General features: G+C 45.2%; 1 protein-coding gene across 1 annotated transcript in view; it reads right to left on the bottom strand.

Annotated features, from left to right (window-relative positions):
- Nucleotides 1-6202: 6202 nt before the first annotated feature.
- The window catches only part of LOC148430837 (alpha-2-macroglobulin-like protein 1), a 630872-nt gene continuing 621694 nt past the window's right edge, over nucleotides 6203-15380 (bottom strand). Inside the window, exon 40 of the mRNA XM_088466430.1 lies at nucleotides 6203-6352. The gene's annotated coding sequence lies outside the window, so the exon portion shown is untranslated. The remainder of the gene's footprint in view (nucleotides 6353-15380) is intronic.

The following is a 15380-nucleotide window of genomic DNA, read 5'->3' as shown; positions in this document are numbered from 1 at the left end:
TTTATGGTTTGAGGCAATTGTGCAAAGTAACAATATAGTTGCCATACTGTGCTTGTTACTGTAGCATTTTCCAATAAATGGTTCCCTGGAGATTAGCTGCATGTTGCTATATCTGTATGATTTGTATACAGAACTAATCAGTACAACTATATGGTATAAAGGGAGAGCCAGTGCTGCCAGACCCTTGGCGAGGGTGCTGGGCTCTGGCACACTATGACACATTGGAGGCCTGCAGTACAACTAACATCCATTATGTGGTCATATTATAAAGCCTGGGACTTTTAACTAAGTGGTACACTGAGAAACATTGCACCAAACTCTAGGCAACCATTGCGATGTGCGCCCTACATAAGTAGTGCAAAGAAGTGTCGAAGTCGAATGATTGCATGTGACCGCAATTCAATTTATCGGATTATTTGGTCGTCCGCTGCCCGATTTTATGTTTGTACAATCCATGATGTAACACTGCGTGCGCACGCACCCAGTGTGTACATGTATTCGCACAACACTAAATAGTGAATAATATACAACACTCTCACTGACCAACACAATATTCATGCAGGGTTTAGTTTTTAACTAAACAAGGAACAGCTGCTGTATACATGTCTGAGAAGTAATAAACAATACACCAGGATACTGTGAGTGTTTTACATATAAATTGGGAAGCCCTGTATATAGACAAGTATGGCTGTGGCAATTGAAATATAACCCTGACATTGATATGGACAATTGAATTTGTCTGAGTTAACAATGGTCAGAGGTTTTGCTTACCAGACGCAGTGGCAATGACAATCAGCTGGGGGTCCCCACCCTGCTTGCAAGTGAATCTAGCTGTTTGTAACACCTTACATTATAGTTTTAAAAATGTTAGTAAGGGATTATATATATTACATCATAAGTAAACTCTCATGCATAAACACCGCACATTACGCACAGTTGCGCTGTTTCACTCTACAAATAAACACACTATGTATATTTGCAACTTTATGCAATATTATCTTACACTTACACTTTAATACTAGGGAACCTTTCATGTAATTTGTGTAATATTCAAGGTTTATTCAGTGATTATTAATGTTGTGTAATAAGGGTTATTTGATATCTAAGGTTTAGTACATGGTAAGCAGACAGTGTCTGGTGTTGTACTGATCCACTGTCTCCACAGATTTCCGGTACCATCGGTGAGAAGATCGGAACCTGCATCTGCAAACTATGGACTATAGAGGGTTAAAACATTAAAAATGTACTCTCATGTTTGCAGCTTATATTTGCATGCAGGGGGAAAAAGGATACAAAGGGCGGTTGGCGGCTGTTGTGTCCATCTGAAATTGTCCAATAAACGATGCTGGAACCAAGACTCCTTTAAGAAGAACCAATGGAATCATGCAAAAGTATCTATTATATTTCCAGATCCCTGCAAGGGTATATATGTGCGCTCTCTGACCCCAGTGGGGAGTCTTCTTGCTGATGCTGTTGACGGAGGTTTCTTGCTGATGCTGGTATCTGGTCCAGAGTGCGTGTGTGTGTGTGTGTGTGTGTGTGTGTGTGTGTGTGTACCTCTGGTCTGTATGACTTATTTGTACTAACTGTCTTTAGATCACAGCGTGTAACCATCTGTTTTTATGTTTAATAACTTTTTGTGCTTTGGAAACCTTCAAAGTCTGAAGGCATTTATTTACTGTGCAAATCCATCATGCTAAATTGCGACAATTCTAGAAGGTGGCAGGATTTAGAAGGTATAGACAGGATTGTACCAAGGTTTAATTCAGGATATAACAGTAGGGATGGACATCAATTGTCGATGTTTGCCAATTCATTAAGTTTGAGTCATGGATCGAGAGCTGTAATTGAGTGAAATAAAGGATTTTAGAACAGTCCATGGAGGCAGAGCCGTAACTAGACTGACTGGTGCCCTGTGCCGGAGAGAGCATTAGTGCCCCCCCCATACTTTTTAAATAAGGATATAAGATGGTGCCCCTGAGATGGAATGCTCCTGGCAATGTCCGCCCTGCAACTAGTCCCTGGGGTGTGTTCACTCTGCAAAGCAACCCTGATGTCATTGGAATGAAACTCTGCCCTAGGGATGGACATCGGCAGCCCACCATCAAATAATGGCAGCGCTTCCACCATTGAATCTTTCAATGCAATGGTAAACTAACCATCGCATGAGAAGAATTTGATAGTATTTATTTGAGTAGTAAAGGGGTGGGGCTTGGAGCCAGGGCAGAAATAAAGCAGTGCGCGCAGAGCTGAGGATGAGACTAACGCTGCTGTTGTCACTGGGAGATGAGTCTGGGACCTGCTCACTGACGTGTCTGAGTGACATCTGCTGCACACTGATTGGCTCCCACTGTCTCAGAGCCAATCAGAGCTAGCATAGAGGGGACTGAGGGTCACGTCTGAGGCAGTGATACGGTCTCTAACAAGCCCAGCAGCATGAGACATGGAGACTATAGCACGTAGAGACAGCACACAGCAGCCAGGGGAGGCAGAGCTTTTAAGAATTAAAGAAAACAAGCCACCATCGGAACACCATCAAATTGTTACCATGCGATGGCAGCAAACACCTGAATGCTGCCATGGAATGGTAAAAACACTAACATTGGAAGAAAAACATTGATGGTTGGCAAACATCGACAATTGATGTCCAGCCCTACTTGGCACTACTTATGTAGTGTGCACATCGCAATGGTTGCCTAGTGTTTGGTGCTATGTTTCTCAGTCTACCACTTAGTTAAAAAGTCCCAGGCTTTATAATATGACTGACTGCATAATGGACGTTTAGTTGTACTGCAGGCCTCCAATGTGTCATAGTGTGCCAGTGCCCTGTCCAAGGGTCTGGCAGCACTGGCTATCCCCAGGCAGTTGCAACTCACTGGCAGATGGATGCGTCTTCTGCTGCTCTGTACCCATCTCAGTAGGTTACCTCTCAATGCCAACACATTCTCTCCCTGTCCTCTGCTGTGGTGGCTCTACTTCAGGTGGCTGCAATTCCTGTAGTTGTGTACTGCTCTGCTTAAAATTTAAAGAGTTAGTGAACCAAAAAGTGATGCCATGTTCTAAATGCTAAATCTGAATCCTTCCTTATATACGGAAGTTATTGGGCACAATTTGGTACCTGATCCTCCGGTGCCTGTTCTGCTAGAACGCCCTCCATACTTAGCTGTGTTCTGATTGCTCTGTATGACAATTCTCATCGCCTGCTTCTAGTAACTTCCTGGTTCCAACCTTGGCTTTCTCCTGACCTGATTCTGCTTGTTCCCTGGTACCATGTTGTCCATCTGGTTCTGACAACACCTCACGGAGCCCAGTTACTGGCTGAATTTAGGTCTTCAAGTGTCCACCAGCTCCTTACTTTGGGAACCCAGTCAGAAGTCCATGACTTCAGACACAGTGAGGCCCAAACCCTAGTCAAGACCACCAATATGTTAGACCTACATGCCTCCACTCCAGGTCTACGGTTATCCTACAAGTATGGTCAGTACTTTAGAAAATTGCAATCCTCGTGGTTGAAAGGACGTGACTTATTCTCATAACCACCCTCTTTGTTCTCATACAGGATGGAGAATCATGGCCATGAGGGAATGTATAACCTCCTGGCTGAGATCTGTCAGCACCTCTGCTTGCTTGTGTACAGTATATGGCTTAGAAAGGGGAGGGGGGTAACCTTTAGCCTTGTGATTTGTTGAAGATACTGTTCCTAGGGCCTGATTCATTTCCAATCGCAACTGTGATTACGCACGCAATCGGCTGATTGTCGCATTCTGCGTATGCATCACAGGGCATGAAGACTCCATTGCCATCAGGACTGCGATCCATCGCAGAACGATTGACCGGAAAAGTGACTGTTTGTGGTGGAGACGGGGTTATTGGTGAAACGCAGGTGTGCCAGTGTTTGAATGTCGTTACTGGGGCGTGCATAAATTAGTCGCTGTGATGCCGTACGCAGCTTGTGTATCACTGCGTGTGCTGAGGTTCGCAATATCTGAGTAAGGTCTGAGCGTGTGCACGAGGCTGCGATGGTACTCTGTTACCGATGGTTTTGCAGACTTGCATAGTATTACGGATGTGTGTAAGGTAAAATGGTCGTCCTTAAGTTTGTCTGTGATGGCAATTCTAATTTTTCACAGTGAGACTGCATGTGTATTTGCATTTGCGATCGGAATAGTGATCTGTAATGAATCAGGCCACTAATCGTGGGAATGGGGCTTATTTGTGATCTACTGCAGGTGAATACTTGATCTCAAATCTTATCCCCTTGATAGTTTTTTTTTTTTTACCATCACATATTTCTATTTTCAATAATTAAAATGTTACTTTTGGTTATTCCAAATGAGATAAAAATGATCAGCTACTTCTAAGACTGGTTATATATTAGCAATTTAACTTCTACTTTTTAGGTGTCTTTTGCATTGAATTAATAGAAAGTACTCAAACTACATATCATGGTGCATTATAATTAAAATGTATAGACCTGGGGTTCTCAACTCCAGACCTCAAGTACTACAAACAGGTCTTGGTTAGTGAATGTGTTCAATCACGCACAAGCTAATCTATGCTGCTGGGTCAGTAATTATCCCGCCTGTTCCCACAGACAGAAATCCAGGAAACATGACCTGCTGGTGGAACTTGAGGGCTGAGAACCACTGGCATAGATCAGTATATACGCTTATTACCATATCTAAGATTGTAATTTGCTAGAGAAACCAATGGTTAGCTTTTGTAGAAGCAGAGCTTTGTTCCTAGCTCAGAAATGTTACTAATGAAATAAGGTAATGTTTACCCCCTTATTGCTTTCATACGCCGGTATGCACCATTCCTTACCGCTTAGGGCAGCTCTTCCAATGTTCAGCTGTCCCGGAAAACTTCTGACTCGCGGGATAATGACCTGGGACACCTACTGCAAATGCGCGGCCTGCTCTTGCTGCAGGGGGGGAGGCGAGAACCTTTCGTAGCTCTCTCTGGGGATTCATTACATAAAGGAGCCTATGAGGGGTATTCAATATGGGAGCGAAAAGTCCGTGCTGGACTTTTCACTCCACATCAGAGAATTTTCTGGGTTAAAGTATCGGGCGCGTGCCCGCTTTATACCCGTATTCAATATACAACCTACGAAAATGGGAGCCAGGGAAGTGGGATTTGCGATAAAAAAAAAAAATAAATAAAAAAATGTACCTGAAAAAAATTGTAGGACCCCCCCTAAAGCTGTAAAAACATGGGGGATCATTATGGGTCCCCCCATTTTAGTCTGCAAATGAGTCGGGGATTTAAATAGCTGCGGCAGGTGCTTTTTTCCCGACATTGAAGAAGTGATGCAGAAGAGCACTTAGGCTATTTTTTTCGTTTTTTTTTATGGTCCCATCAAATTTGGGGTACATGAAAATGGGTACTAGCATATTTTTATGTCCCTAAAGTAATTTTTGACAAATTCTGCAACTGTGCACCTGCCGCTAATAATCTATTCTAGAATACATGTTTACATTATTCCATAGGACGGATAGTCACTAAATATAGGGTTGTTTGAAGCTATTCACACGATAATTATACAGTGGATAATTGATGACCTGTGATGTTATGTGTTTTGCATATCAGCAGAAGACGCTAGGGCTCATTACTTTATAATAGCGGTGCGCTTCTTTATACATTTCCTATTTCTGCTGACTGCATATCAACATTTCCATGGTTAAAATCAGTGGTGGCTCCAGAGGTGGGTCTGCAGCGAAGTCCAAAATTCAAACAGGGGAACCACACCAACTGCCAGTGATTTCCAGCCGGCAACGTATGGGGTGGCAGTTGGTGTGAATTTTGGACTGCGCTGCAACTCCATCACTGGAACCACCGCTACAATGTTGACATGAAATGTAGACACCGTCAGAATGACAAAACACAAGTTTAAGATTTTACATAATGTCAAACTACAATTTAGTCTGACATTATGCACCAGTCAAAATTATGGTGACTATATAATGACTTTTGAGTTGTGATTGTGGACCTGACTTTATAAAAGAGGAACATGAGAGTGTAGGAGACCAACAATGTATCTTAACTCTGTTATACAATATTGTAACATTTCAATTTTGGGTTTGGTCGGTCTGTCAACCCAAGCTACTTTCCAATATGATGTAATAATCTATAGTTGCTGTATAGACACATGGACACAAGTAACATATGATGTCATCAGAAGAGATTTATTCCTGATCAGTGAAAGGTCGGCGGAGGTGATCTCTGGGATCTATGTGCGAGGTGCTGACAGTGGGATGAAGACCTCTAGGCCCATCAGGAACAGGGAGAAGCGCTACAGGGAGGATACTTAGGGGCGGAGTCCTTCTGTCCATGCGGCAAATTTACTCATCTGCAAAAGATTGAATTAGATAAATAATTGATAAAGGCAGAAAGTTGTGCAATTTACATAGAGATCTTACAGTGAGCGTGTGCTCAGTCTGCATTAGCATAAGAATGTCTGTCGCTTCCGATCTGTAGGAGGGGACAGGTTTCTCCATCCCACGAGACTGCTGGGGACTAATGGCTTCCCATATCCCTTCAGTCTCTGCATCCACTGACCTAGTGGTTCCCAATCTCCATCCTCAAGACACCCTAACAGTCCAGGTTCTAAGGATATCCATACTTAAAACACATGTGATTTAACATTCTTAAAACCTGTACTGTTATGGTGACTTGAGGATGGAGGGTGAGAACCCTGCCCTTGCTGATAAGATTTGGTAGAGATGGTTTTCTTGCCCAGATTAATGCTATTGGGAAAGCTTCAATATTCTGCTTAATGATCAAATCTGTCTAACACTGGGGTAAATTTACTGGAGGTCGGATTTAGGAATTTGGTCGTTTTGCAATTGTGCATTTACCAAAGGCAAAATGTCTATAAACCTGACTTTAGAACATTGTGTATCATTCATCAATGTTTTTACATAGGCCAATATCGAACCCGCAGATTTACTAATGGTCGGTTTTAAAACCGCCCAAAACCCAACTGTACAACAACTGAAAACCCCACCCAAACAATAGATCTCCTTGTGGCAGGAAAGTTTGTGAGAAGCGTTGCATAGATCACTATGATCTGTGCAGGCTTTGTTAGGTTGAAAAGCTTTGAAAGAGTTAAATAAAAAAAAAGTTTGGAACACCATTTTTGGGGTGCATTAACCTTCTGTGGAAATTCAGCCCCGGGTTGTCCAGTTTGGGACAAGAGTATGTGATGGTAGGGGGACCCCACACTGTGTTTCTCTCTGCTATAGCAACCCCCCCCCCCTGCCTCCTGGCTGGTTCCATGTGGTGCTGGTTAAAGGAAAATAAGGGGAACCCCACACCATTTTGCACCCTAGTTTCCCATACCAGCCAAGGATCAGAGTCCAGGAGCTGGATTGGAGGGGGGTTCAACCTGAGCAGTCGAACAGGGGTGCCACCCATAGAGGGAGCAGCCTTCCCCAGCATCCCGATCTCAGCGAAGTGGACCGCAACTGTTCCGTGGTGTCGGGTCCCCGGAGTCTGAATGGATGCTGCCATGAGAGGGCTGGGGGAAGCCCAGCTAGTGAGGCTCCCCCCAGCCTGATGTAATTTGATTTGCCGTATTTATTTTTTACTTCTATTTGCCGTCTATTTTGAACCGAAAGATTAAAACCAACAGCATTTACAGCTGGCAAACCCATCTAACGGCGACTTTCAACTGATGCTGAAACCCGAAGGATGATAACTACTGTAGTCCGTTTTCTGGCAGCAACACAACGGCAATGTCCGATGGTTAGTAAATGTAACCTATTGGGGTAAATTTACTAAAGTGAGAGTTTTTAGAATGGACATGTTGCCCATTGCAACCAATTAGAGTATATTTAGCACTTATCTAGCACCTTCTAGAAGATAACTAGAATCTGATTGGTTGCTATGGGCAACATCTCCACTTCTAAAAGCTCTCACTTTCGTAAATGTACCCCATTGTCTTCTGCTTTACACTGTTCCAGGCATGGAACCCAAAGTTACCCCTTGTTTAACTGCCCTGAACTAAAAGATAAAATAAACTTAGGGCCTGATTCAGAGCCGCGCGCAAAAAGTGAGCGCTCGCTCTGAATCAGGGCGGCTGCTTTGTTTTAAAAAACCCGGCCTCCTGGCCGCACGCTAAGCTGTGGGTGACCATCCACAGCTTAGTGAGCGGCCAGGTGATGGTCGCGACCATCGGGCTTGCAACGAGACCCTTGTGGTAGGGTCTCGTCTTCCGCAAGCCCCAGTGAGCTTCCGGCTCTAATAGAGCAGGAAGCTCACTACTGACATCACACATGATGTCAGTAGAGCCGCCCACTAACGGCAGGCGTTCCTTCAGGAATGCCTCCGTTTGTCCAGCCACCCCGCCTACAAAATGTTGTGAGCTGTCAATCAATATCGACAGCCGCCCCGTTTGTAGTGAGCCCCGGAGCAAGAGAATTTCTCTCTCGCTCTGGGGCTTGCACACGCTGCGTGTGCGCAATGCCCCACCATCGACTTGCTTGCGAGCGGGTCTGAATCAGGCCCTTAATACAAGTCTATTTTCATGGTGGAACAGAACACTTATTGCAGCACCTCTATCGTGTGTTTCTTGATTTCGCTGCAGGATTTAAAGTGGTAATTTTTGATAAAAGGTAAAACCGACTTGATTTTGCCTTTTTTTTTTATTAAAAAAAAAAAGCTTTAAATCCCGCAGGAAAATTGCTCAAAAATCAGCATCTCCCCAAATCCGGACCCATTACATTGTCCCTTTGTCACAGATGCAAAAAACACACATTTCCCCTGGCAGAGCAAGTACAATAATAACCACCCCTGTAACACCCCTGCTGCTTCCTATACATACAGTATGTGCCTCTGTCTTCTCTGTACTGGAGGGGAGGTGGAATGGTGGCCTTATACAAAGCATCGGGTCCACCTCAATGTCCGTTCTTGTCACAGACTTTGTTATATCTAATGGTGCGTACACACAGGACGATTTTCTGAGCGATTTGACGTTAACGACAAATCGTTCACAAAATCGTTCAGTTTCTGAGGCATAACGATGAACAAAAATTACAAATGCGCGCTCCCGTTTGTAGTTTTCATTCATCGTCTGAACTTCTTGTCCAACCTGACGATATTGTCAGGTTGGACGTGCTCGGGGATGAGGGAGGGAGCCCGGCACTGAGCGATATCGTTCTTGATTTCGTTAAGTGTTTTGTGCTCAGAGCACAAACCGCCGGGGACACACGGGACGATGTTCTTTCAGGGAGCAAATCGTCCCCTGTGTACGCACCTTTATATACTGTGAGACAGATAAGCACCTATTTCTTATTATATTGGTATTATAATTTAGTATGCTTTATATGGTGCCACAAGGGGTCTGCAGCCCCTTACAGTGTACATAGACAGAAACAGTATAAACAAAACACGAAAAAAAGTGACATACAGCACAGGACATAGCAGGACATAGACGTGGTATAAACATTGCAAAACGCTTTGGGAGTGGGGCCCCCGGGGGGGTTCGGACTGGGCCTTTCTCATGGCATCACCACTTAATTCACATAGAATACTTTTATCACTTTTCTATTTGTTTGTACATTATTTATGTTATTTTAATTCTTTTTCATTTCATTAACACTTATTGATTTATCTTTACACATCTTTTCTTCATACTTCACTATCACCTTTTTCCCCTTTTCGTGTGATGCCCTGGGGATGGCCCTTGGTTGGAATTTTTTTGGGGTGCCTTGCTTCTCGGACGTGAACCCCTTAATGCTAGGGACGCCAGTATAGAGGAGCCTTGACGATTGGCCTGGCGCTTATTCATATATTTGCAAATGTATGTAACTAATACCTCTGAATCCCTATTATCATGTAGGATTTAAGTATTGTTTTTGCTGGAGGGCAAATCTCTCTTTTTTTTCTGTGGTATAAACATTGCTGCATCAGCGGCTATAATACTCAAATAGGCAACAGGGCGGCAGAACCCAATGGTTGGGTGCTATTGTAGGCAGTACATGATGGCAGGGCCGGATTGAGGGCCACATGGGCCTGGAGCTGAAAATGATCAATGGCCTATTATGAGAAGCAGAGGAAGTGTGTCCAGTACTGTGTAGGTGTGGCCAGTGCCATGTGGGCATATACACCCCCTATACTATCAGCCCCAATGTCCCCATAAATATGTAAGAGAAGAAAAAAAAAAAAAGCTTAATTTTGTGAGGTAACAATTTTACTACTTATGATTTATGGCTGACCTTGTGGACAGCAGATGGCCAGTCAACATTATGCTGTGATGATGATGGGCCTATTTTCATGTGTAGGCCTGGAGCTGTAGCTCCATCCGCCCCATTGTTAATCTGGCCCTGCATGATGGTACCGTATAACTAATGAAGGAAAAGCATATGAGGGAAGAGGGCCCTGCTCTAAAGGGAGGGAGAGACAGACAAGGGTGACACAGATGGGGGAGACAGTGAGGAAGGAGCATGGAGCAGTAGGTTATATATATATATATAATATATTAGGGGTGAGCGGGTTCGGATTTCTGAAATCCGAACCCCCCCGAGCCCCCCCGATCCGAGTCCGATCCGAGTCAGGCTCGACTTTTCCCGCCTGACTCGGATCTGAAATCGAGGCAAAACGTCATCATCCCGCCTTCCGAGTCTCGCGGGTTTTGGATCCTATATAAGGTACCCGCGTCGGCGCCATTTTCTCACTCGGCTGTGGACAGTGAAGAGGGAGCGTGGGAGTTAGGGCTGTGTAGTGTAGTGTAGTGCTGCTGTTGTCCACTACTTCAAAGCCCATAGGGGCTGGCTGTGTTGTGCTGTGCTGCTGTTGTTAATAGGGGCTGTGTCCACTACTTCAAAGTCCATAGGGGCTGGCTGGACTGTGTTGTGCAGTCAGTTCTCTATAGGGGCTGTGTCCACTCCAAAGTCCTGTGCAGTGTCCCAGTCCTAAAGGAGTGCTGTAGTGTTGTCCAGGGGGTGCTCTGTCCATCAGGGGTGCTCCCCCCAAGTGCTAAAAAAATAATATATTTTCTGTGTTTGTGAATTGTGTGCGCAGTAGCCGCACGTGCATCAACAAAGTAGTGCCAAGCGTGCGCCTGTGTCATAAGTAAAGGGCCGGCTGGCTTGACCGTTAAAGGGTGCTGTAAACCCCGAAAGTACACTCCAGTCCAAACCAAAAAAAATTATTTTCTGTGTTTGTGAATTGTGTGCGCAGTAGCCGCACGTGCATCAACAAAGTAGTGCCAAGCGTGCGCCTGTGTCATAAGTAAAGGGCCGGCTGGCTTGACCGTTAAGGGTGCTGTAACCCCCGAAAGTACACACCAGTCCAAACAAAAAAAAAAATTTTTTTCTGTGTTTGTGAATTGTGTGCGCAGTAGCCGCACGTGCATCAACAAAGTAGTGCCAAGCGTGCGCCTGTGTCATAAGTAAAGGGCCGGCTGGCTTGACCGTTAAGGGTGCTGTAACCCCCGAAAGTACACTACAGTCCAAACCAAAAAAAAAATTATTTTCTGTGTTTGTGAATTGTGTGCGCAGTAGCCGCACGTGCATCAACAAAGTAGTGCCAAGCGTGCACCTGTGTCATAAGTAAAGGGCCGGCTGGCTTGACCGTTAAGGGTGCTGTAACCCCCGAAAGTACACTCCAGTCCAAACCAAAAAAAAAATTATTTTCTGTGTTTGTGAATTGTGTGCGCAGTAGCCGCACGTGCATCAACAAAGTAGTGCCAAGCGTGCGCCTGTGTCATAAGTAAAGGGCCGGCTGGCTTGACCGTTAAAGGGTGCTGTAACCCCCAAAGTACACTCCAGTCCAAACCAAAAAAAAAATTATTTTCTGTGTTTGTGAATTGTGTGCGCAGTAGCCGCACGTGCATCAACAAAGTAGTGCCAAGCGTGCGCCTGTGTCATAAGTAAAGGGCCGGCTGGCTTGACCGTTAAAGGGTGCTGTAACCCCCGAAAGTACACTCCAGTCCAAACCAAAAAAAAATTATTTTCTGTGTTTGTGAATTGTGTGCGCAGTAGCCGCACGTGCATCAACAAAGTAGTGCCAAGCGTGCGCCTGTGTCATAAGTAAAGGGCCGGCTGGCTTGACCGTTAAGGGTGCTGTAACCCCCGAAAGTACACTCCAGTCCAAACCAAAAAAAAAATTATTTTCTGTGTTTGTGAATTGTGTGCGCAGTAGCCGCACGTGCATCAACAAAGTAGTGCCAAGCGTGCGCCTGTGTCATAAGTAAAGGGCCGGCTGGCTTGACCGTTAAGGGTGCTGTAACCCCCGAAAGTACACTCCAGTCCAAACCAAAAAAAAAATTATTTTCTGTGTTTGTGAATTGTGTGCGCAGTAGCCGCACGTGCATCAACAAAGTAGTGCCAAGCGTGCGCCTGTGTCATAAGTAAAGGGCCGGCTGGCTTGACCGTTAAGGGTGCTGTAACCCCCGAAAGTACACTACAGTCCAAACCAAAAAAAAAATTATTTTCTGTGTTTGTGAATTGTGTGCGCAGTAGCCGCACGTGCATCAACAAAGTAGTGCCAAGCGTGCACCTGTGTCATAAGTAAAGGGCTGGCTGGCTTGACCGTTAAGGGTGCTGTAACCCCCGAAAGTACACTCCAGTCCAAACCAAAAAAAAAATTATTTTCTGTGTTTGTGAATTGTGTGCGCAGTAGCCGCACGTGCATCAACAAAGTAGTGCCAAGCGTGCGCCTGTGTCATAAGTAAAGGGCCGGCTGGCTTGACCGTTAAAGGGTGCTGTAACCCCCAAAGTACACTCCAGTCCAAACCAAAAAAAAAATTATTTTCTGTGTTTGTGAATTGTGTGCGCAGTAGCCGCACGTGCATCAACAAAGTAGTGCCAAGCGTGCGCCTGTGTCATAAGTAAAGGGCCGGCTGGCTTGACCGTTAAAGGGTGCTGTAACCCCCGAAAGTACACTCCAGTCCAAACCAAAAAAAAATTATTTTCTGTGTTTGTGAATTGTGTGCGCAGTAGCCGCACGTGCATCAACAAAGTAGTGCCAAGCGTGCACCTGTGTCATAAGTAAAGGGCCGGCTGGCTTGACCGTTAAGGGTGCTGTAACCCCCGAAAGTACACTCCAGTCCAAACCAAAAAAAAAAATATTTTCTGTGTTTGTGAATTGTGTGCGCAGTAGCCGCACGTGCATCAACAAAGTAGTGCCAAGCGTGCGCCTGTGTCATAAGTAAAGGGCCGGCTGGCTTGACCGTTAAGGGTGCTGTAACCCCCGAAAGTACACTCCAGTCCAAACCAAAAAAAAAATTATTTTCTGTGTTTGTGAATTGTGTGCGCAGTAGCCGCACGTGCATCAACAAAGTAGTGCCAAGCGTGCGCCTGTGTCATAAGTAAAGGGCCGGCTGGCTTGACCGTTAAAGGGTGCTGTAACCCCCAAAGTACACTCCAGTCCAAACCAAAAAAAAAATTATTTTCTGTGTTTGTGAATTGTGTGCGCAGTAGCCGCACGTGCATCAACAAAGTAGTGCCAAGCGTGCGCCTGTGTCATAAGTAAAGGGCCGGCTGGCTTGACCGTTAAAGGGTGCTGTAACCCCCGAAAGTACACTCCAGTCCAAACCAAAAAAAAATTATTTTCTGTGTTTGTGAATTGTGTGCGCAGTAGCCGCACGTGCATCAACAAAGTAGTGCCAAGCGTGCGCCTGTGTCATAAGTAAAGGGCCGGCTGGCTTGACCGTTAAGGGTGCTGTAACCCCCGAAAGTACACTCCAGTCCAAACCAAAAAAAAAATTATTTTCTGTGTTTGTGAATTGTGTGCGCAGTAGCCGCACGTGCATCAACAAAGTAGTGCCAAGCGTGCGCCTGTGTCATAAGTAAAGGGCCGGCTGGCTTGACCGTTAAGGGTGCTGTAACCCCCGAAAGTACACTCCAGTCCAAACCAAAAAAAAAATTATTTTCTGTGTTTGTGAATTGTGTGCGCAGTAGCCGCACGTGCATCAACAAAGTAGTGCCAAGCGTGCGCCTGTGTCATAAGTAAAGGGCCGGCTGGCTTGACCGTTAAGGGTGCTGTAACCCCCGAAAGTACACTACAGTCCAAACCAAAAAAAAAATTATTTTCTGTGTTTGTGAATTGTGTGCGCAGTAGCCGCACGTGCATCAACAAAGTAGTGCCAAGCGTGCACCTGTGTCATAAGTAAAGGGCTGGCTGGCTTGACCGTTAAGGGTGCTGTAACCCCCGAAAGTACACTCCAGTCCAAACCAAAAAAAAAATTATTTTCTGTGTTTGTGAATTGTGTGCGCAGTAGCCGCACGTGCATCAACAAAGTAGTGCCAAGCGTGCGCCTGTGTCATAAGTAAAGGGCCGGCTGGCTTGACCGTTAAAGGGTGCTGTAACCCCCAAAGTACACTCCAGTCCAAACCAAAAAAAAAATTATTTTCTGTGTTTGTGAATTGTGTGCGCAGTAGCCGCACGTGCATCAACAAAGTAGTGCCAAGCGTGCGCCTGTGTCATAAGTAAAGGGCCGGCTGGCTTGACCGTTAAAGGGTGCTGTAACCCCCGAAAGTACACTCCAGTCCAAACCAAAAAAAAATTATTTTCTGTGTTTGTGAATTGTGTGCGCAGTAGCCGCACGTGCATCAACAAAGTAGTGCCAAGCGTGCACCTGTGTCATAAGTAAAGGGCCGGCTGGCTTGACCGTTAAGGGTGCTGTAACCCCCGAAAGTACACTCCAGTCCAAACCAAAAAAAAAAATATTTTCTGTGTTTGTGAATTGTGTGCGCAGTAGCCGCACGTGCATCAACAAAGTAGTGCCAAGCGTGCACCTGTGTCATAAGTAAAGGGCCGGCTGGCTTGACCGTTAAAGGGTGCTGTAACCCACAAAGTACACTCCAGTCCAAACCAAAAAAAAAATTATTTTCTGTGTTTAGCCGCACGTATATATCAAATCGATATAACATAAATGGAGGACCAAACTTTCTCCGATAAAAATAAAATAGAGAAAGATCAAGAACCACTTCCTCCTAGTGCTGAAGCTGCTGCCACTAGTCATGACATAGACGATAACATGCCATCAACGTCGTCTGCCAAGGCCGATGCCCAATGTCATAGTAGAGGGCACATACAATCCCAAATGGCAAAGTTCAGGAAAATGACCTTGAAAAAGACATTTAAATCAGCTGAAGAGAAACGTAAACTTGCCAATATGCCATTTACGACACGGAGTGGCAAGGAACGGCTAAGGTCGATCCCTAGTATGTTCATGACTAGTGGTTCAGCTTCACATGACGATGGAAGCCCTCCTCCCACTAAAAAAATCAAAAGAGTTAAGCTGGCAAAAGCACAGCGAAGAACTGTGCTTTCTAAGAAGATATCACAAATCCCCAAGGAGAGTCCAAGTGTGGTGGTGGTTGCGATGCCTGACCTTCCCAGCACTGGACGGGAAGAGGTGGCTCTTTCCA

Source organism: Taudactylus pleione, unplaced genomic scaffold, assembly GCF_031769625.1.
Source record: "Taudactylus pleione unplaced genomic scaffold, aTauple2 ptg003137l, whole genome shotgun sequence".
Classification (NCBI taxonomy): Eukaryota; Metazoa; Chordata; class Amphibia; order Anura; family Myobatrachidae; genus Taudactylus; species Taudactylus pleione.
Note: the sequence above shows the minus strand (reverse complement) of the source record. Positions and strands in the feature narration are given on the sequence as shown.